This window comes from Pongo pygmaeus, chromosome 5 (genome assembly GCF_028885625.2).
Source record: "Pongo pygmaeus isolate AG05252 chromosome 5, NHGRI_mPonPyg2-v2.0_pri, whole genome shotgun sequence".
In the NCBI taxonomy this organism is placed as follows: domain Eukaryota; kingdom Metazoa; phylum Chordata; class Mammalia; order Primates; family Hominidae; genus Pongo; species Pongo pygmaeus.
In genome coordinates this window covers 119,799,274-119,818,457 of record NC_072378.2, presented here as the reverse complement: position 1 = coordinate 119,818,457, position 19,184 = coordinate 119,799,274, and the positions used below count along the sequence as shown (strand labels likewise).

Here is a 19,184-nt window from a genome sequence, read left to right as displayed (position 1 = left end):
TTACATATGTATACATGTGCCATGCTGGTGTGCTGCGCCCATTAACTCGTCATTTAGCATTAGGTATATTTCCCAATGCTATCCCTCCCCCCTCCCCCCACCCCACAACAGTCCCCAGAGTGTGATGTTTCCCTTCCTGTGCCCATGTGTTCTCATTGTTCAATTCCCACCTATGAATGAGAATATGCGGTGTTTGGTTTTTTGTTCTTGCGATAGTTTACTGAGAATGATGATTTCCAATTTCATCCATGTCCCTACAAAGGACATGAACTCATCCTTTTTTATGGCTAAATAGTATTCCATGGTGTATATGTGCCACATTTTCTTAATCCAGTCTATCATTGTTGGACATTTGGGTTGGTTCCAAGTCTTTGCTATTGTGAATAGTGCCGCAATAAACATACGTGTGCATGTGTCTTTATAGCAGCATGATTTATAATCCTTTTGGTATATACCCAGTAATGGGATGGCTGGGTCAAATGGTATTTCTAGTTCTAGATCCCTGAGGAATCGCCACACTGACTTCCACAATGGTTGAACTAGTTTACAGTCCCACCAACAGTGTAAAAGTGTTCCTATTTCTCCACATCCTCTCCAGCACCTGTTGTTTCCTGACTTTTTAATGATTGCCATTCTAACTGGTGTGAGATGGTATCTCATTGTGGTTTTGATTTGCATTTCTCTGATGGCCAGTGATGGTGAGCATTTTTTCATGTGTTTTTTGGCTGCATAAATGTCTTCTTTTGAGAAGTGTCTGTTCATGTCCTTCGCCCACTTTTTGATGGGGTTGTTTTTTTTTTCTTGTAAATTTGTTGGAGTTCATTGTAGATTCTGGATATTAGCTCTTTGTCAGATGAGTAGGTTGTGAAAATTTTCTCCCATTTTGTAGGTTGCCTGTTCACTCTGATGGTAGTTTCTTTTTAAAGGACTCTTCAGGCTGTGGTGGTGGTTCTGCTTTGACCTCAGTCCACTACGTACATTGAGAACACGTAGTTATTACTGATGGTCCAAATTTGGGCCACTGTAAATTTTAAGAAAAATCTTCCTTCCTTGAGCTGATATCTGGTTCCCTGTGTTTTATACCTGAAGATTCTGGCTGATCTAAGAGGGGAAAAAGAGAGAGACAAGAAGCATTTTTTAAGAGGTCATAAGTCAACTATTACAGTTTTTAGTTCTAAAAAGTTTCTAATATTGTCATCAAGTATATCAACACCCAATTTTTAGGACATGATACATTTTTTAGAAAATTGTCAGTCTCTTAGTGTGGTACCATTCATATTAACTATTATTTCTTAAATATTACTGATGGAAATTCTGCAATTGTGTTTGTAAATCCTTTCAGTAAACTATAGGATAATTTAATTAAAATTAAGATGATTTCATGTAAAAGAGATTAGTATATTTTAGACTTCAATTCTACTTTTTCAGCTGGAAAAGTAACTTTCCTGCTTTTGAATATGGAAGAAAAAACGTCAAATTGAGTTGTATCTTTCATCCAAAAGATACAGCATCTAGTGAAACAGTGGGCTTGTCTCTTCCGTGTTCATCTTGTGCCTCTGTAGCAGTCTTTTTCACAATTCTCTGCTCACTTTCATCTGTTTTGATGTTCTTCCAGACTTCTGCCACTTTTTCAATGCATGTAACAAGGCCCTCCTCATTCCAACTTTTGAGTCCTTTAAAACCTGAATTAATCACATTTCCTGTAAAGTGTCATTGATGTCTTTGTTTCTCTTTTCTTTATTTTTTTCCTCAAAATAATTAGTGATTTTACTCTCAGATTGTCACATGCTTATTTCTAAGACCTAATCTCCCTTCAAGAGTATCTGGTTTTATGATGTGCCTATCTCTTTTTTGTCAGCCTTGGGAGCCCAGCCTCTGTGAAATCTAGAGGTATCCTCGACTAGGACTAATATCTCTTTACTTTTGTTTTACGCATCCTAAGACATTTTCACCCAAGATGCTTATCTTTTACACAACTCAAAAATTGCCTTATTTCATCCTACCAATAAAGTCTTATCAGGTCTCTGTGTTATGACTCTCTATCTTAGAACTCTCATGTGAGGGGGTTTCATGAAGATGCATATTAATACATGTATTTGAATTAAGAAATGAAGTCAGAATTTTTCTGACAGACAGTAAATCTATTTGGCTGATTGGTTTGAAATGATGATGGGCTTTGCCAAATAGGCAAATGATAAATATTTTCCATAAATTAATCCTGTAGTCCTGAGATTTTGACAATAATGTATTTAAAGTGCATGAAAAGAAAGCATTTAATCAAAACTACTGCATTTGTTAGTAGATGTGTACCAAAATTAATAAAAGTTATTGAATACATCTCAACAAAGACTTTTTAATATACTTTCTATAAATTGAGCAAGAAAATAACCCTAATAACAGAGTGACAAATCATTTCACAAATCAGGATCCAAATGGAAGAGAACTTAATTGAATTGTCAGCTGACAGATAATTAAAAATATTTTTGATGATATATTACTAGAAGGATTTTTGGCACATAACTTGGAAGGCACATAACTTCAAAGAATTGAATGACATTGCTCTGCTAAAACTCCTTCCATTTCTATCTATTTATTTATGATAACAAGCTTTCTCAGTGCTTACATATATATAAAATATAAAAATATGAATATAATTGATGTTGAATCTCACCTCAACCTGATAATAATTAATATTTATCCAGGAATAGGCTATTCTTTTTATTAAGGGATTTATTTTCAGTATGGTTTACTTTTTACCTTTAATAAGTATTTATCAAAATTTATATTATGTTGTTTTGATCAATTATGTACTACTAATAATTTTCATAAAACTAAATATGGAAGAAACTTAGAACTTTATTGTCAGAAAACTAAAAATAATTAAATTTTAATTTATACATATATTTTTGTTGCAGAGATATATGATAGGTGACCAATAAAATACTTTCAGAAATATAAAAGTATATTGCATTAGGGTAAAAGTTTACAAGAGAAGCATGGAAATATGAGTTCAAAGAAGAAAACAAAGACAAATTTCCCAACTCCTAAGAATTTCTTTATGTATTTTTAAATAAATGCTAACACAGGTGTCTTGAATCACAGGATTTCAAAACTGGAAAAAAAATTAAAGGTTAACTATTTAAACTGCTCTTCATGCTTATTTGCCTTATTACTCCGAATAATTCTGAACAATTTTGTATGTCTTCAAACACTCGATTGACTTCCAATTTTTTTTCTATATTAAGTTTAAATGGTTACCAAAGATACAATTTCTGGTGCAATAGAAATATTGACATTTAAAATTCAAAAAAACAATTATATTACTTTTTAAAATATAACCCATGGGAACCTAAACACTAAGATAATTTGACACTACCATCATCTCTGTCCTTCATATCTTAGGTGTACTACTGCAATATCACTTCTTTTCTATTATCCTCTTCTGAATGCTTCCCTCATTCTGCAGCTATCAACGGATTTTCATAAAGTCAAAATTTTTTCTAAACTTATTTTTTAAACTCTATTTCTTTTTTTTGACAGAAACTTTTTTTATAGATATATCATAGTTGTGCATATTTGGGGAGAATATGTGATATTTTTATGTATACAAGAGGTAATGATCAAATCAGGGTAACTGGGATATTCATCACCTCAAACATGGATGTATCTTCAGTCCCATCCCTTCCCAAAGACTAGATTCTTACAGTCCTCATTCCAGAATAAACATATGTATAAAGCACATCTACTGCAGGCATTAAATGTATAGGAAAGGCACTTGGCACTAAATCATATATAAGTAAACATCAGAATAATAGAGAAACTATATAGTGTCTTGATGCTTGATTTTTTTAAAAGTTCTTCCTGACATGGTTCAACAGCTGATCAAATATTTACAACCTGGTATATTGAATGTCCTTGAAAAGTATAATCTATTCCTCAGTTACCATTAGATCAGTACACTCCTAATATTTTGTTTGGTTCTTTAGCTAACACATGTTGACATTTACTGGAATTAAAGAACAAGGTTGCCAAAGACTCTTATATATTGTCCAACCCTTTATCCCAAATCTTTCCTGGTTAACATTCTCAACTTACTCATGGTAGCCCTAAATTGAAAGGGTAATGTTGCTGGAACTAGATTATGGGCCCCTTTACATTGGTCTGCAGGTGAGAATGTAAACAAGTCAAACTCTGGTGGTACAGCTAAAAATGGAGATAGCTGCAAATGGAATGGAACAATAAGATAACTTACCTTCCTCGTCCACCAAGAATATTTACTTGCTGCAATTCCACCATTTTTCTTCTCTTTGCTGAAAATCTCCTTCATTTGGGAATGAAGAGTGTGAGTAGTAAAAAACAATGATTGGAAATCCCATACCTGTGCTCTAGGTCTGCTTCTGCCTCTAACCAGCTGTGAGTCCATAAAAAGCCATACCTTCCATGGATTGTAACACAACGATGGCTAATGCCCTATCTCTCCTAAAATTTTGTAATATTAGGAATTTAAGCATTCATAAATGATCTTTTTCTCCTCGGCATATATAACCAAATCAAATGCTAAGCCTATAGAAATCACACATAAATGTAGGTAACACACTTATATACAGGCACTGTATTTAGTGTTAAAGCCAATCTTCCTTCTATCTAGTGTTAAGGAGATTGGTCTCCACATAATATCCTACATGACCCACTGATGAGTAAATACACAGAACTCAGAGAAATACTTTAATTAAAGTGGTATAATTTATTTAATCAACTATATGAAACTAAAATATGGTTATTTTCAAATGCAACACTCATTTCCATAGACATCTCTTGCGTTTTTCTTCCTAAACAAACTTTACATTACTCCTACTTGGCAAACTCACCTTGAACATCTTCATGATTCAATCGTATCTATGTTCTCAAGGAGTTCTGCCAGCATTCATGGTTTTGGCTGCTACCTAACCCTGTTGTCACAGATGTCATCTTTCTTACCTTACATCAAATCACTCCTCCTCTTTTTGATAAAACTGCAAAGTGTCTTTCACATTCAATCATACAAAAAGGTTTAATCTTCATAACTAACAAATATGTATATTACAGACAAGAATGAGGAGGTTTTTGTCATTCTTCCAATTTTTTCACATAATCTGTTTTATACTCTACAACCAGATTATTTAATATACATTTCTTGGTGATTTAACAGAACATTTTCTTTTCTTTTCTTTTCTTTTTTTTTTTTTTTTTTTTTTTTTTTTGAGATAGAGTTTTGCTCTTTCACCCAGGCTGGAGTGCAATGGCAAACAGTGGCGTGATCTCAGCTCACTGCAACCTCCGCCTTCCAGTTTCAACCAATCCTCCTGTCTCAGCTTCCCAAGTACCTGGGACTACAGGCATGCACCATGATGCCTGGATAATTTTTGTATTTTTAGTAGAGACAGGGTTTCACCATGTTGGCCAGGATGGTCTCAAACTCCTGACCTTGTGATCCATCCACCTCAGCCTCCCAAAGTGCTGGGATTACAGGCATGAACCACTACGCCTGGCCAATAGAACACTTTCTAATAACTTGTTTGAAAACCTTATTCAAATACATTACTAATTTGAGTCTTTTAATTAGTCTGGGACATAAAAAGGCAAATGTAATCCTCATTTTATAGATGAGGAAGGAGAGGCAAGAAGGTGAAGATAGATAAGCAACAGTATATCCCAGGATGCCAGAAGTATTAACCCCATTAACATTTGCTGCATCCTCCCACTACTAAATACTGTGCTTGTTGTATTTTCATCTTCTTTCTAAAATCAGCTCAACTTCAGTACCTATTGTCTGTAAGTCTTTTTATTCCAAACTTATTTGATTTGTTAAGTAAACATTAATCAGCTTCTACTACCACATGTGAGACTCTAGGGCTACAATGGTGTACAAAAGTGACATGGTCCCTGATCTCATGGAGCTTGGACCAGAGGAAAAAGACATTGCTTGAATAATTCAAAAAGCAAATGGATATTACAACTCTGGCAGTGCTGGACAGTAGACGTAATCGGTGCTATCAGACCCTGTACTTGGAAGATTGGAGATACTCAGAGGAGTTAGGGGAGGCTATTCTGAAAACAGGACACTTGAGCTTTGGTTGAACAATGAGGCAGAGTTCACTAGATGATAAGAGAGGGAGAGAGGAAACAATACGTGCAAAAGCTGTTACTCAGAGGAAGCCTGGAAAGTGGGGAATGAGGGAAGAAGCCCAATGTGAAGGGAATCCATACACTATGGAAGAGCATAATTTGAGATGAGACCTGAGCAGAATTAGGGGCCAGGCTTTGTACAGTTTTAGAGCCAAAGTTAAGGAGTTTTGCCTTTATCCAAAAAGCAATGGAATTGTATCATTTCATTTACAAGAAATGTACTGAGTAGGCAAATACATAGAGACAAAAAGTAGATGTCCAGGGCTGAGGGGAGCTGAGAGAATGGAGAGTGACTATTAATGGGTAGGAGGATTCTTTGGGGATGATGAAAATATTCTAAAATTAGATACTAGTGATGATTACAAAATTCTGTGAATATACTATAAAGCACTGAATTATATACTTTAAAAGGGTCAATTTTATATTACATAAACTTTATCTTAATAAAGTTATTACAAATTAGAAATGGGAGTGCATAAAAGATTTTAAGAAGGGGATTCTCCAAATAGACACAATAAAAAATGATAAAGGGGGCCAGGCACAGTGGCTCATGCCTGTAATCCCAGCACTTTGTGAGGCTGAGGCAGGTGGATCACCTGAGGTCAGGAATTCGAGACCAGCCTGACCAACATGGTGAAACCTAGTCTTTACTAGAAATACAAAATTAGCTGGGCATAGTGGCACATGCCTGTAATCCCAGCTACTTGAGAGGCTGAGGCAGGAGAATCACTGGAACCCAGGAGGTGGAGGTTGCAGTGAGCCAAGATCACACCATTGCACTCCACCTGGGGCAACAAGAATGAAACTCCATCTCAAAAGAAAAAAAAATGATAAAGGGGATATCACCACTGACCCTATAGAAATACAACCAACCATCAGAGAATACTATAAACAGCTCTGCAAATAAACTAGAAAATCTAGACAAAATGGATAAATTCCTGGACACATAAGCCCTCCTAAGACTCAACCAAGAAGAAGTTGAATCCCTGAACAGATGAATAACAAGTTCTGAAATTGAGGCAGTAATAAATAGTGTACCAAAGATGGATTTATGGCTGAATTCTACCAGAAGTACAAGAAGAGCTGATACCCTTTCTTCCCTGATGAACATTGATGCAAATGTTCTCAATAAAATACTGGAAAACCAGATACAACAACACATCAAAAAGCTTATCCACCGTGATCAAGTTGGCTTCATCCCTGGGATGCAAGGCTAGTTCAACATACACAAATGAATAAACATAATTCATCACATAAACAGATCTAAAGACAAAAACCACAGGATTATCTCAATAGATGCAGAAAAGGCCTTTGATAAAATTCAACATTCATTTATGTTAAAAACTCTCAGTAAACTAGGTATTGAAGGAACATACCTCAAAATACTAACAGCCATTTATGACAAACCCAAAGCCAATATCATACTGAAAGTGCAAAAGTTAGAAGCATTCCCCTTGAAAACTGGCATAAGACAAGGATGCCCTCTTCTCACCACTCCTATTCAACAGAGTATTGGAAGTTCTGGCCAGGGCAATCCGTCAAGATAAAGAAATAAAGAGCACTCAAATAGGAAGAGAGGAAGTCAAATTGTCTTTGTTTGCAGATGACATAATTCTGTATCTAGAAAACCCCTTCATCGCAGCCCAAAAGCTTCTTAAGCTGATAAGCAACTTCAGCAAAGTCTTAGGATACAAAATCAATGTGCAAAAGTCACAAGCATTCCTATACACCAACAACAGGCAAGCAGGTGCCAAATCATGAATGAACACCCATTCTCAATTGTTACAAAGAGAATAAAATTCCTAGGAATACAGCTAACAAGGGAAGTGAAGGACCTCTTCCAGGAGAACCACAAACCACTCACTATTCAAGGAAATCAGAGAGGACACAAACAAACGGAAAAACATTCTATGCTCATGGATAGGAAGAATTAACATTATGAAAATGGCCATACTGCCCAACATAATTTATACATTCAATGCTATTCCCATTAAACTACCATTTACATTCTTAATGGAATTAGAAGAAACTATTTAAAAATTCATATGGAACCAAAAAAGATCTCATATGGACAAGACAAAAGCTTCAGGCATCACACTACTGGACTTCAAACTATACTACAAGGCTACAGTAACCAAAACATCATGGTACTGATAAAAAAGCAAACACATAGACAAATGGAACAGAATAGGGAACTCAGAAATAAGACTGCACATCTACAATTATCTGATCTTCAATATACTGGACAAAAACAAGCAATAGGGAAAGGATTGCCTATTTAAATAAAAGCGAAGTAGCTATTATTGGATCTCCTAAACTACCCCAGTTTGTAAGGAAAAATAAAAGTCTTTATAAAATTAAAAATAAAAATGTAATTGCCTATATCCTTATTACCTTAACCTATTTTACTTTTCTATATTTCCTATATATATAAGTATTATGCATTGTTCCAAGCAATGAATATAATATATTTTCTCCAAATAGCAATTTTTTTTTTTTTTTTTTTTTTTTTAGCATTTATTACCATTTATTCAAATAGCTTATATCTGCCAGTGAAGTTTTGTTATTTTCCATATAGATTCTCTGCATTTCTTGTAAAGATTCATCATAGGTATTTAATCATATTTTGCTGTGGTATGATGATGATGATGATGACAAAGAATGGAATCTGTTCCTTTTTATCTCCAAAATTCTTATCAATATACAGAAAAGTTATGGTTTTTTTATATTTACCTCTGTCTGGTAATTTTGTTGAGCATTTATAAATTCTGAGTAATTTGAGTTGATTCTCATCATTTTCTAGTGATATAATCATACCATATAGAAATAATTATAATATTACCTCCTCCTTTCCAATAGTAATCACTCTGAATAGCAGACATCCTTAACCTATCTCTGATTTTAATGTGAATGCTCCTAATTTTTACTAGCAAGGAAAATGGATGTATGCTCAATAAATATTTTAATTGAATATATGATTACATGCTCATCATTGGGGTAAGAAAGTCTATTTCTAATTTTGTAACTTTTTTTTTTTTTTACCAGGATGAGTTTTAAATAACATTTTGGCACCTACTTACATTATTTTTTCTTTTTTTTTTTTTTTTTTTTTTTAAATTTATATTTTTTTTTCCTTTTTATTTTTTTCTTTTTTTTTCTTTTATTGTAATTATTATTATTATTATTATTAATATACTTTAGGTTTTATGGTACATGTGCCCAATGTGCAGGTAAGTTACATATGTATACATGTGCCATGCTGGTGCGCTGCACCCACCAACTTGTCATCTAGCATTAGGTATATCTCCCAATGTTATCCCTCCCCCCTCCCCCCAACCCACAACAGTCCCGGAAGTGTGATGTTCCCCTTCCTGTGTCCATGTGTTCTCATTGTTCAATTCCCACCTATGAGTGAGAATATGCGGTGTTTGGTTTTTTGTTCTTGCGATAGTTTACTAAGAATGATGATTTCCAATTTCATCCATGTCCCTACAAAGGACATGAACTCATCATTTCTTATGGCTGCATAGTATTCCATGGTGTAGATGTGCCACATTTTCTTAATCCAGTCTATCATTGTTGGACATTTGGGTTGGTTCCAAGTCTTTGCTATTGTGAATAATGCGGCAATAAACATACGTGTGCATGTGTCTTTATAGCAGCATGATTTATAGTCCTTTGGGTATATACCCAGTAATGGGATGGCTGGGTCGAATGGAATTTCTAGTTCTAGATCCCTGAGGAATCGCCACACTGACTTCCACAAGGGTTGAACTAGTTTACAGTCCCACCAACAGTGTAAAAGTGTTCCTATTTCTCCACATCCTCTCCAGCACCTGCTGTTTCCTGACTTTTTAATGATCGCCATTCTAACTGGTGTGAGATGGTATCTCATTGTGGTTTTGATTTGCATTTCTCTGATGGCCAGTGATGGTGAGCATTTTTTCATGTGTCTTTTGGCTGCATAAATGTCTTCTTTTGAGAAGTGTCTGTTCATGTCCTTCGCCCACTTTTTGATGGGGTTGTTTGTTTTTTTCTTGTAAATTTGTTGGAGTTCATTGTAGATTCTGGATATTAGCCCTTTGTCAGATGAGTAGGTTGCGAAAATTTTCTCCCATTTTGTAGGTTGCCTGTTCATTCTGATGGTAGTTTCCTTTGCTGTGCAGAAGCTCTTTAGTTTAATTAGATCCCATTTGTCAATTTTGGCTTTTGTTGCCATTGCTTTTGGTGTTTTAGACATGAAGTCCTTGCCCAAGCCTATGTCCTGAATGGTATTGCCTAGGTTTTCTTCTAGGGTTTTTATGGTTTTAGGTCTAACATTTAAGTCTTTAATCCATCTTGAATTGATTTTTGTATAAGGTGTAAGGAAGGGATCCAGTTTCAGCTTTCTACATATGGCTAGCCAGTTTTCCCAGCACCATTTATTAAATAGGGAATCCTTTCCCCATTTCTTGTTTTTCTCAGGTTTGTCAAAGATCAGATGGTTGTAGATATGTGGCATTATTTCTGACGGCTCTGTTCTGTTCCATTGATCTATATCTCTGTTTTGGTACCAGTACCATGCTGTTTTGGTTACTGTAGCCTTGTAGTATAGTTTGAAGTCAGGTAGCGTGATGCCTCCAGCTTTGTTCTTTTGGCTTAGGATTGACTTGGCGATGCGGGCTCTTTTTTGGTTCCATATGAACTTTAAAGTAGTTTTTTCCAATTCTGTGAAGAAAGTCATTGGTAGCTTGATGGGGATGGCATTGAATCTGTAAATTACCTTGGGAAGGATGGCCATTTTCATGATGTTGATTCTTCCTACCCATGAGCATGGAATGGTCTTCCATTTGTTTGTATCCTCTTTTATTTCCTTGAGCAGTGGTTTGTAGTTCTCCTTGAAGAGGTCTTTCACATCCCTTGTAAGTTGGATTCCTAGGTATTTTATTCTCTTTGAAGCAATTGTGAATGGGAGTTCACTCATGATTTGGCTCTCTGTTTGTCTGTTATTGATGTATAAGAATGCTTGTGATTTTTGCACATTGATTTTGTATCCTGAGACTTTGCTGAAGTTGCTTATGAGCTTAAGGAGATTTTGGGCTGAGACAATGGGGTTTTCTAGATATACTATCATGTCATCTGCAAACAGGGACAATTTGACTTCCTCTTTTCCTAATTGAATACCCTTGATTTCCTTCTCCTGCCTAATTGCCCTGGCCAGAACTTCCAACACTATGTTGAATAGAAGTGGCGAGAGAGGGCATCCCTGTCTTGTGCCAGTTTTCAAAGGGAATGCTTTCAGTTTTTGCCCATTCAGTATGATATTGGCTGTGGGTTTGTCATAAATAGCTCTTATTATTTTGAGATACGTCCCATCAATTCCTAATTTATTGAGAGTTTTTAGCATGAAGGGTTGTTGAATTTTGTCAAAGGCCTTTTCTGCATCTATTGAGATAATCATGTGGTTTTTGTCTTTGGTTCTGTTTATATACTGGATTACATTTATTGATTTGCGTATATTGAACCAGCCTTGCATCCCAGGGATGAAGCCCACTTGATCATGGTGGATAAGCTTTTTGATGTGCTGCTGGATTCTGTTTGCCAGTATTTTATTGAGGATTTTTGCATCAATGTTCATCAAGGATATTGGTCTAAAATTCTCTTTTTTTGTTGTGTCTCTGCCAGGCTTTGGTATCAGGATGATGCTGGCCTCATAAAATGAGTTAGGGAGGATTCCCTCTTTTTCTATTGATTGGAATAGTTTCAGAAGGAATGGTACCAGCTCCTCCTTGTACCTCTGGTAGAATTCGGCTGTGAACCCATCTGGTCCTGGACTTTTTTTGGTTGGTAAGCTATTGATTATTGCCATAATTTCGGCTCCTGTTATTGGTCTATTCAGAGATTGAACTTCTTCTTGGTTTAGTCTTGGGAGGGTGTATGTGTTGAGGAATTTATCCATTTCTTCTACATTTTCTAGTTTATTTGCATAGAGGTGTTTGTAATATTCTCTGATGGTAGTTTGTATTTCTGTGGGATCGGTGGTGATATCCCCTTTATCATTTTTTATTGCATCTATTTGATTCTTCTCTCTTTTTTTCTTTATTAATCTTGCTAGCGGTCTATCAATTTTGTTGATCCTTTCAAAAAACCAGCTCCTGGATTCATTTATTTTTTGAACGGTTTTTTGTGTCTCTATTTCCTTCAGTTCTGCTCTGATTTTAGTTATTTCTTGCCTTCTGCTAGCTTTTGAATGTGTTTGCTCTTGCTTTTCTAGTTCTTTTAATTGTGATGTTAGGGTGTCAATTTTGGATCTTTCCTGCTTTCTCTTGTGGGCATTTAGTGCTATAAATTTCCCTCTACACACTGCTTTGAATGCATCCCAGAGATTCTGGTATGTTGTGTCTTGGTTCTCGTTGGTTTCAAAGAACATCTTTATTTCTGCCTTCATTTCGTTATGTACCCAGTAGTCATTCAGGAGCAGGTTGTTCAGTTTCCACGTAGTTGAGCGGTTTTGAGTGAGAGTCTTAATCCTGAGTTCTAGCTTGATTGCACTGTGATCTGAGAGACAGTTTGTTACAATTTCTGTTCTTTTACATTTATTGAGGAGAGCTTTACTTCCAAGGATATGGTCAATTTTGGAATAGGTGTGGTGTGGTGCTGAAAAAAATGTATATTCTGTTGATTTGGGGTGGAGAGTTCTGTAGATGTCTATTAGGTCTGCTTGGTGCAGAGCTGAGTTCAATTCCTGGGTATCCTTGTTGACTTTCTGTCTCGTTGATCTGTCTAATGTTGACAGTGGGGTGTTAAAGTCTCCCATTATTAATGTGTGGGAGTCTAAGTCTCTTTGTAGGTCACTCAGGACTTGCTTTATGAATCTGGGTGCTCCTGTATTGGGTGCATATATATTTAGGATAGTTAGCTCTTCTTGTTGAATTAATCCCTTTACCATTATGTAATGGCCTTCTTTGTCTCTTTTGATCTTTGTTGGTTTAAAGTCTGTTTTATCAGAGACTAGGATTGCAACCCCTGCCTTTTTTTGTTTTCCATTTGCTTGGTAGATCTTCCTCCATCCTTTTATTTTGAACCTATGTGTGTCTCTGCACGTGAGATGGGTTTCCTGAATACAGCACACTGATGGGTCTTGAGTCTTTATCCAATTTGCCAGTCTGTGTCTTTTAATTGGACCATTTAGTCCATTTACATTTAAAGTTAATATTGTTATGTGTGAATTTGATCCTGTCATTATGATGTTAGCTCGATGTTTTGCTCGTTAGTTGATGCAGTCTCTTCCTAGTCTCAATGGTCTTTACATTTCGGTATGATTTTGCAGTGGCTGGTACCGGTTGTGCCTTTCCATGTTTAGCACTTCCTTCAAGAGCTCTTTTAGGGCAGGCCTGGTGGTGACAAAATCTCTCAGCATTTGCTTGTCTGTAAAGTATTTTATTTCTCCTTCACTTATGAAGCTTAGTTTGGCAGGATATGAAATTCTGGGTTGAAAATTCTTTTCTTTAAGAATGTTGAATATTGGCCCCCACTCCCTTCTGGCTTGTAGGGTTTCTGCCGAGAGGTCCGCTGTTAGTCTGATGGGCTTCCCTTTGATGGTAACCCGTCCTTTCTCTCTGGCTGCCCTTAACATTTTTTCCTTCATTTCAACTTTGGTGAATCTGACAATTATGTGTCTTGGAGTTGCTCTTCTCGAAGAGTATCTTTGTGGCGTTCTCTGTATTTCCTGAATCTGAATGTTGGCCTGCCTTGCTAGATTGGGGAAGTTCTCCTGGATAATATCCTGCAGAGTGTTTTCCAACTTGTTTCCATTCTCCCCATCACTTTCAGGTACACCAATCAGACGTAGATTTGGTCTTTTCACATAGTCCCACATTTCTTGGAGGCTTTGCTCGTTTCTTTTTATTCTTTTTTCTCTAAACTTCCCTTCTCGCTTCATTTCATTCATTTCATCTTCCAGGGCTGATACCCTTTCTTCCATTTGATCGCATCGGCTCCTGAGGCTTCTGCATTCTTCACGTAGTTCTCGAGCCTTGGTTTTCAGCTCCATCAGCTCCTTTAAGCACTTCTCTGTATTGGTTATTCTAGTTATACATTCTTCTAAATTTTTTTCAAAGTTTTCAACTTCTTTGCCTTTGGATTGAATATCCTCCCGTAGCTCGGAGTAATTTGATCGTCTGAAGCCTTCTTCTCTCAGCTCGTCAAAGTCATTCTCCGTCCAGCTTTGTTCCGTTGCTGGTGAGGAACTGCGTTCCTTTGGAGGAGGAGAGGTACTCTGGTTTTTAGAGTTTCCAGTTTTTCTGCTCTGTTTTTTCCCCATCTTTGTGGTTTTATCTACTTTTGGTCTTTGATGATGGTGATGTACAGATGGGTTTTTGGTGTGGATGTCCTTTCTGTTAGTTTTCCTTCTAACAGACAGAACCCTCAGCTGCAGGTCTGTTGGAGTACCTGGCCGGCCGTGTGAGGTGTCAGTCTGCCCCTGCTGGGGGGTGCCTCCCAGTTAGGCTGCTCGGGGGTCAGGGGTCAGGGACCCACTTGAGGAGGCAGTCAGCCCGTTCTCAGATCTCCAGCTGCATGCTGGGAGAACCACTGCTCTCCTCACAGCTGTCAGACAGGGACATTTAAGTCTGCAGAGGTTACTGCTGTCTTTTTGTTTGTCTGTGCCTGCCCCCAGAGGTGGAGCCTACAGAGGCAGGCAGGCCTCCTTGAGCTGTGGTGGGCTCCACCCAGTTCAAGCTTCCAGGCTGCTTTGTTTACCTAAGCGAGCCTGGGCAATGGCGGGCGCCCCTCCCCCAGCCTCGCTGCCGACTTGCTGCTTGATCTCAGACTGCTGTGCTAGCAATCAGCGAGACTCCGTGGGCGTAGGACCCTCTGAGCCAGGTGCGGGCTATACTCTCCTGGGGCACCGTTTCCTAAGCCCGTCGGAAAAGCACAGTATTCGGGTGGGAGTGGCCCGATTTTCCAGGTGCCGTCTTTCACCTCTGGAAGGGGAACTCCCTGACCCCTTGCGCTTCCCGAGTGAGGCAATGCCTCTCCCCTGCTTCGGCTGGCGCACGGTGCGCTCACCCACTGACCTGCGCCCACTGTCTGGCACTCCCTAGTGAGATGAACACGGTACCTCAGATGGAAATGCAGAAATCACCCGTCTTCTGCGTCGCTCGCGCTGGGAGCTGTAGACCGGAGCTGTTCCTATTCGGCCATCTTGGCTCCTCCCCCCAATTTTTTATATTCATAATTTTTCAGCTTTGCTGCTGAACATGTAGTTCCACTTACTTTTTTTTCTTCTTGCTACTCTAGTTATTATAATAAATACTGTATTTTTCAAGCAAACAAAAAATGATGCTGGGAGAACTGGCCAGCCATATGCAGAAAATTGAAACTGGACCCCTTCCTTACATCTCATACAAAAATGAACTCAAGATGGATCAAAGACATAAATGTAAAACCCCAAACTATAAAAACCCCAGAAGAAAATCTAGGCAATACCATTCAGGACGTAGGCACAGGCAAAGATTTCATGACGAAAACATCAAAAGCAATTGCAACAAAAGCAAAAATTGACAAATGGGATCTGATTAAACTAAAGACCTTCTGCATAGCAAAAGAAACATCATCAGAATGAACAGACAACCTACTGAATGGGAGAAAATCTTTGCAATCTATCCGTCTGATAATGGTCTAATATCCAGAATCTATAAGGAACTTAAACAAATTCATAAGAAAAAAATCAAACAACCCATTAAAAAATGGCAAAGGACATGAACAGACACTTCTTAAAAGAAGACATTTGTGTGGCCAAAAAACACATGAAAAAAAGCTCAACATCACTAATCATTAGAGAAATGCAAATCAAAACCACAGTGAGATACCATCTCACATCAGTCAGAACAGTGATTATTAAAAAGTCAAGAAACAACAGATGCTGGCAAGGCTGTGGAGAAATAAGAGTGCTTTTACACTGTTGGTGAGAATGTAAATTAGTTCAACCATTGGGGAAGACAGTGTGGCAATTCCTCAAAGACCTAGAACCAGAAATACCATTTGACCCAGCAATCTCATTATTGGGTATATACCTAAAGGAATATAAATCATTCTATTATAAAAATACATGCACATGTATGTTCATTGCAGCACTATTCAATAGCAAAGACACAGAATCAACCCAAACACCCATCAATGATAGGCTGGATAAAAGAAAATGTGGTACATATACACCATGGAATACTGTGCAGCCATAAAAAGGAACGAGCTCATTTGCTTTTCAGGGACATAGATGAAGCTGGAAGTCATTATCCTCAGCAAACTAACACAGTAACAGAAAACCAAACACCATATGTTCTCAGTTATAAGTGGGAGCTGAACAATGAGAACACATGGACACAGGGTGGGGAACAACACACACTGGGGCCTGTTGAGGGGGTGGGAGGAGGGAGAGCATCAGGATAAATAGCTAATGCACTGGGGCTAAATACCTACATGATGGGTTGATAGGTGCAGCAAACTACCATGGCACACGTTTACCTATGTAACAAACCTGCACGTCCTGCACATGTATCCCAGAACTTAAAATAAAACAAAATAATTTTTAAAAAAAAAAGAAGGGGATTCTCTTGATCATATTAGACTTTTGAGAGGATCACTCTGGCTTCAGTGTAAAAAAACAGATTTTAGAGTGGAAAAAAAAGACAACTTTAATGATCCAAATGAAAGAAATTTAGAAAGAAAAACCAGTAGGAACATTGTTAGAGTAAGTATCAAATACAAATGAAAAGGAGATGTCAAAGTATGCCCTTAGAACTCAGGCTTGAACAAGGGAATGGAAGTTGGTACCATTCATTGACTTGGTGTTGTGAGAAAATGATCAGATTTTGAGAAGGGGATAAATATTGAGTTCAATTTTTTGTTACATTGAGTTTGAGGCTCCCTGGAGAGATGTCAAATGAGAATTGGATATATGAATCTGGAACTGACAGTAATGTTTTTAGTAAAGAGAAAATTTATGAGTCTTCTGCATATAAGTTAAAATAACAGTCATGGATATAAGTGAAACAGCCTGGAAAAAGAATATAAGGTGAAAAGATGTCATAGTCCATTTGGACAGGTATAACAAAATACCATGAACTGAGTAGCTTATAAATAAAAGATATTTATTTCTCACAGTTCTAGAGTTTGGAAAAATCAAGATTAAGGCACTGGCAGATTAATGTCTGTGTAAAGTCCATGTTCTGGTTCACACACAAGGCTGTCTGGCTGTGTCCTCACATAGTTGAAGGGGCAAAGGAGCTCCCTTCAGCCTATTTTATTAGGGCACAAATAAAATAGTATCCTGTGAGTTAATCACTTCCCAAAAGACCCTACTTCCTAAGACAATCACCTTGGGGTTTAGGATTTTAACATATGAATTTATGGGGAAGCAAACATTTAGAATATAGCAGGAAAGAAGCTGTCTAGGACTAACCATTGAGGAACTCCAGATTCTGTCAACTAAAGAAAAGGTATAAGTCTGTGATGAGAAAATAAACAAAAGCCAGAGAGTTAGGGAAAGAACCAGGAGAATGTTGTGTCATAGAGGCCAAGGAGAGCATTTCTAAAAGGAAATATTTGTCAGGTGGATAGAATATTTCTGAGAAGTTACATGAGATAAGGACCAAAAAAAAAAATCTATTGCAATAAGTTGGTAACATTACCAAAAGCTGTTTCACTATGGAGTGATTGGGCCAGATCCAGATTAGGGTAGTATATTAGTCCGTTCTCACATTGCTATAAAAAACTACCTGAGACTGGGTAATTTATAAAGAAAAGAGGTTTCGCTGGCTCACATTTCCACAGGCCTTATAGGAAGCATGGCTGGAGAAGCCTCAGCTAACTTGCAATTGTGGCAGAAGGGTGAAAGGGAAGCAAGCACATCTTCACATGGTGGCAAGAGAGAAAGAGAGCAAAGGAGTAAGTGCCACTCACTTTTAAACCATCAGATTTCAGGAGAACTCACTCACTATCATGAGAACAGCAAGGGGGGAAATCTGCCCCCATGATCCAATCACCTCCTACCAGGTCCCTGCCCCAACATTGGGAATTACAATTCAACATTAGATTTGGATGGGGACACACAGCCAAAGTTTATCAGGTAGGTTAATGAGTGGGAAATGAGGGAATGAGCAAAAACTAGTATAAATAAGTTTGCTGCTGCTGTTGTTGTTTTGTTGTTGTTGTTGTTGTTTGAGATGGAGTCTCACTCTGTCACCCAGGATGGAGTGCAGTGGCGGGATCTCTGCTCACTGCAACCTCCACCTCCCGGGTTCAAGTGATTCTCTTGCCTCAGCCTCCCGAGTAGCTGGGACCACGCCCAGCTAATTTTTTGTATTTTTAGTAGAGACAGGGTTTCACCTGTGTGAGCCAGGATGCTCTCTATCTCCTGACCTCGTGATCCACCCGCTTCGGCCTCCCAAAGTGCTGGGATTACAGGTGTGAGCCATTGCGCCCAGCCCGCTGTTGTTGTTTTAACAGTTTGTCTGAGAACAGAAGAGAGATAGGGCAATAGCTACAAGCAGGGGAGAGTAATTGTTATGACATATTTTTATTGAGGTATTGTGAGTATAGTATAAAAACAATGGGACACATTCAGTTGAGTGATAAAGGGTTGAAACAATTCAAGAAACAAAGGATAATTCATGGTATAAGTTTCTTGAAAATGTGGGAATGATAGATTCCAAAGCTATGGTGCAAGGATTAAATAGATCCTGTAAAACAAGAAAGCCGGAGGCTAGAGGAACTGTAGAGGACAGCTCAGATGTGTAGGATCTGATATGAGGCCAGTCCCATCTGATCATTCAGTTTTGTCTGTGAGGTAGATACAATCTGCTTAGGATATGCGAAGCCAAAGGAAAGCAAGGTAAAAGCTATTGGAGATGTGAAAATAAAGGAGAATACATTTTTATGTAACGAGTAAGAGAATGAGGCAACCAGAAAAACAGACTGTTAAGCATTGATGTAGACGCTTCCCTCTATACACTTCCTCCAACACTGCTAAGCTGCTCTGG

At 37.7% G+C, this 19,184-nt stretch overlaps 1 long non-coding RNA gene across 1 annotated transcript in view; it reads right to left on the bottom strand.

Moving 5' to 3' along the window:
* Nucleotides 1–646: 646 nt before the first annotated feature.
* Nucleotides 647–19,184, bottom strand: part of LOC129037950 (uncharacterized) — a 361,691-nt gene continuing 343,153 nt past the window's right edge. The window contains exons 8-9 of the long non-coding RNA XR_010126767.1: nt 4,253–4,321; nt 647–1,101 (exon numbers count right to left, since the gene is read on the bottom strand). This is a non-coding gene — a long non-coding RNA (uncharacterized LOC129037950). The remainder of the gene's footprint in view (nt 1,102–4,252; nt 4,322–19,184) is intronic.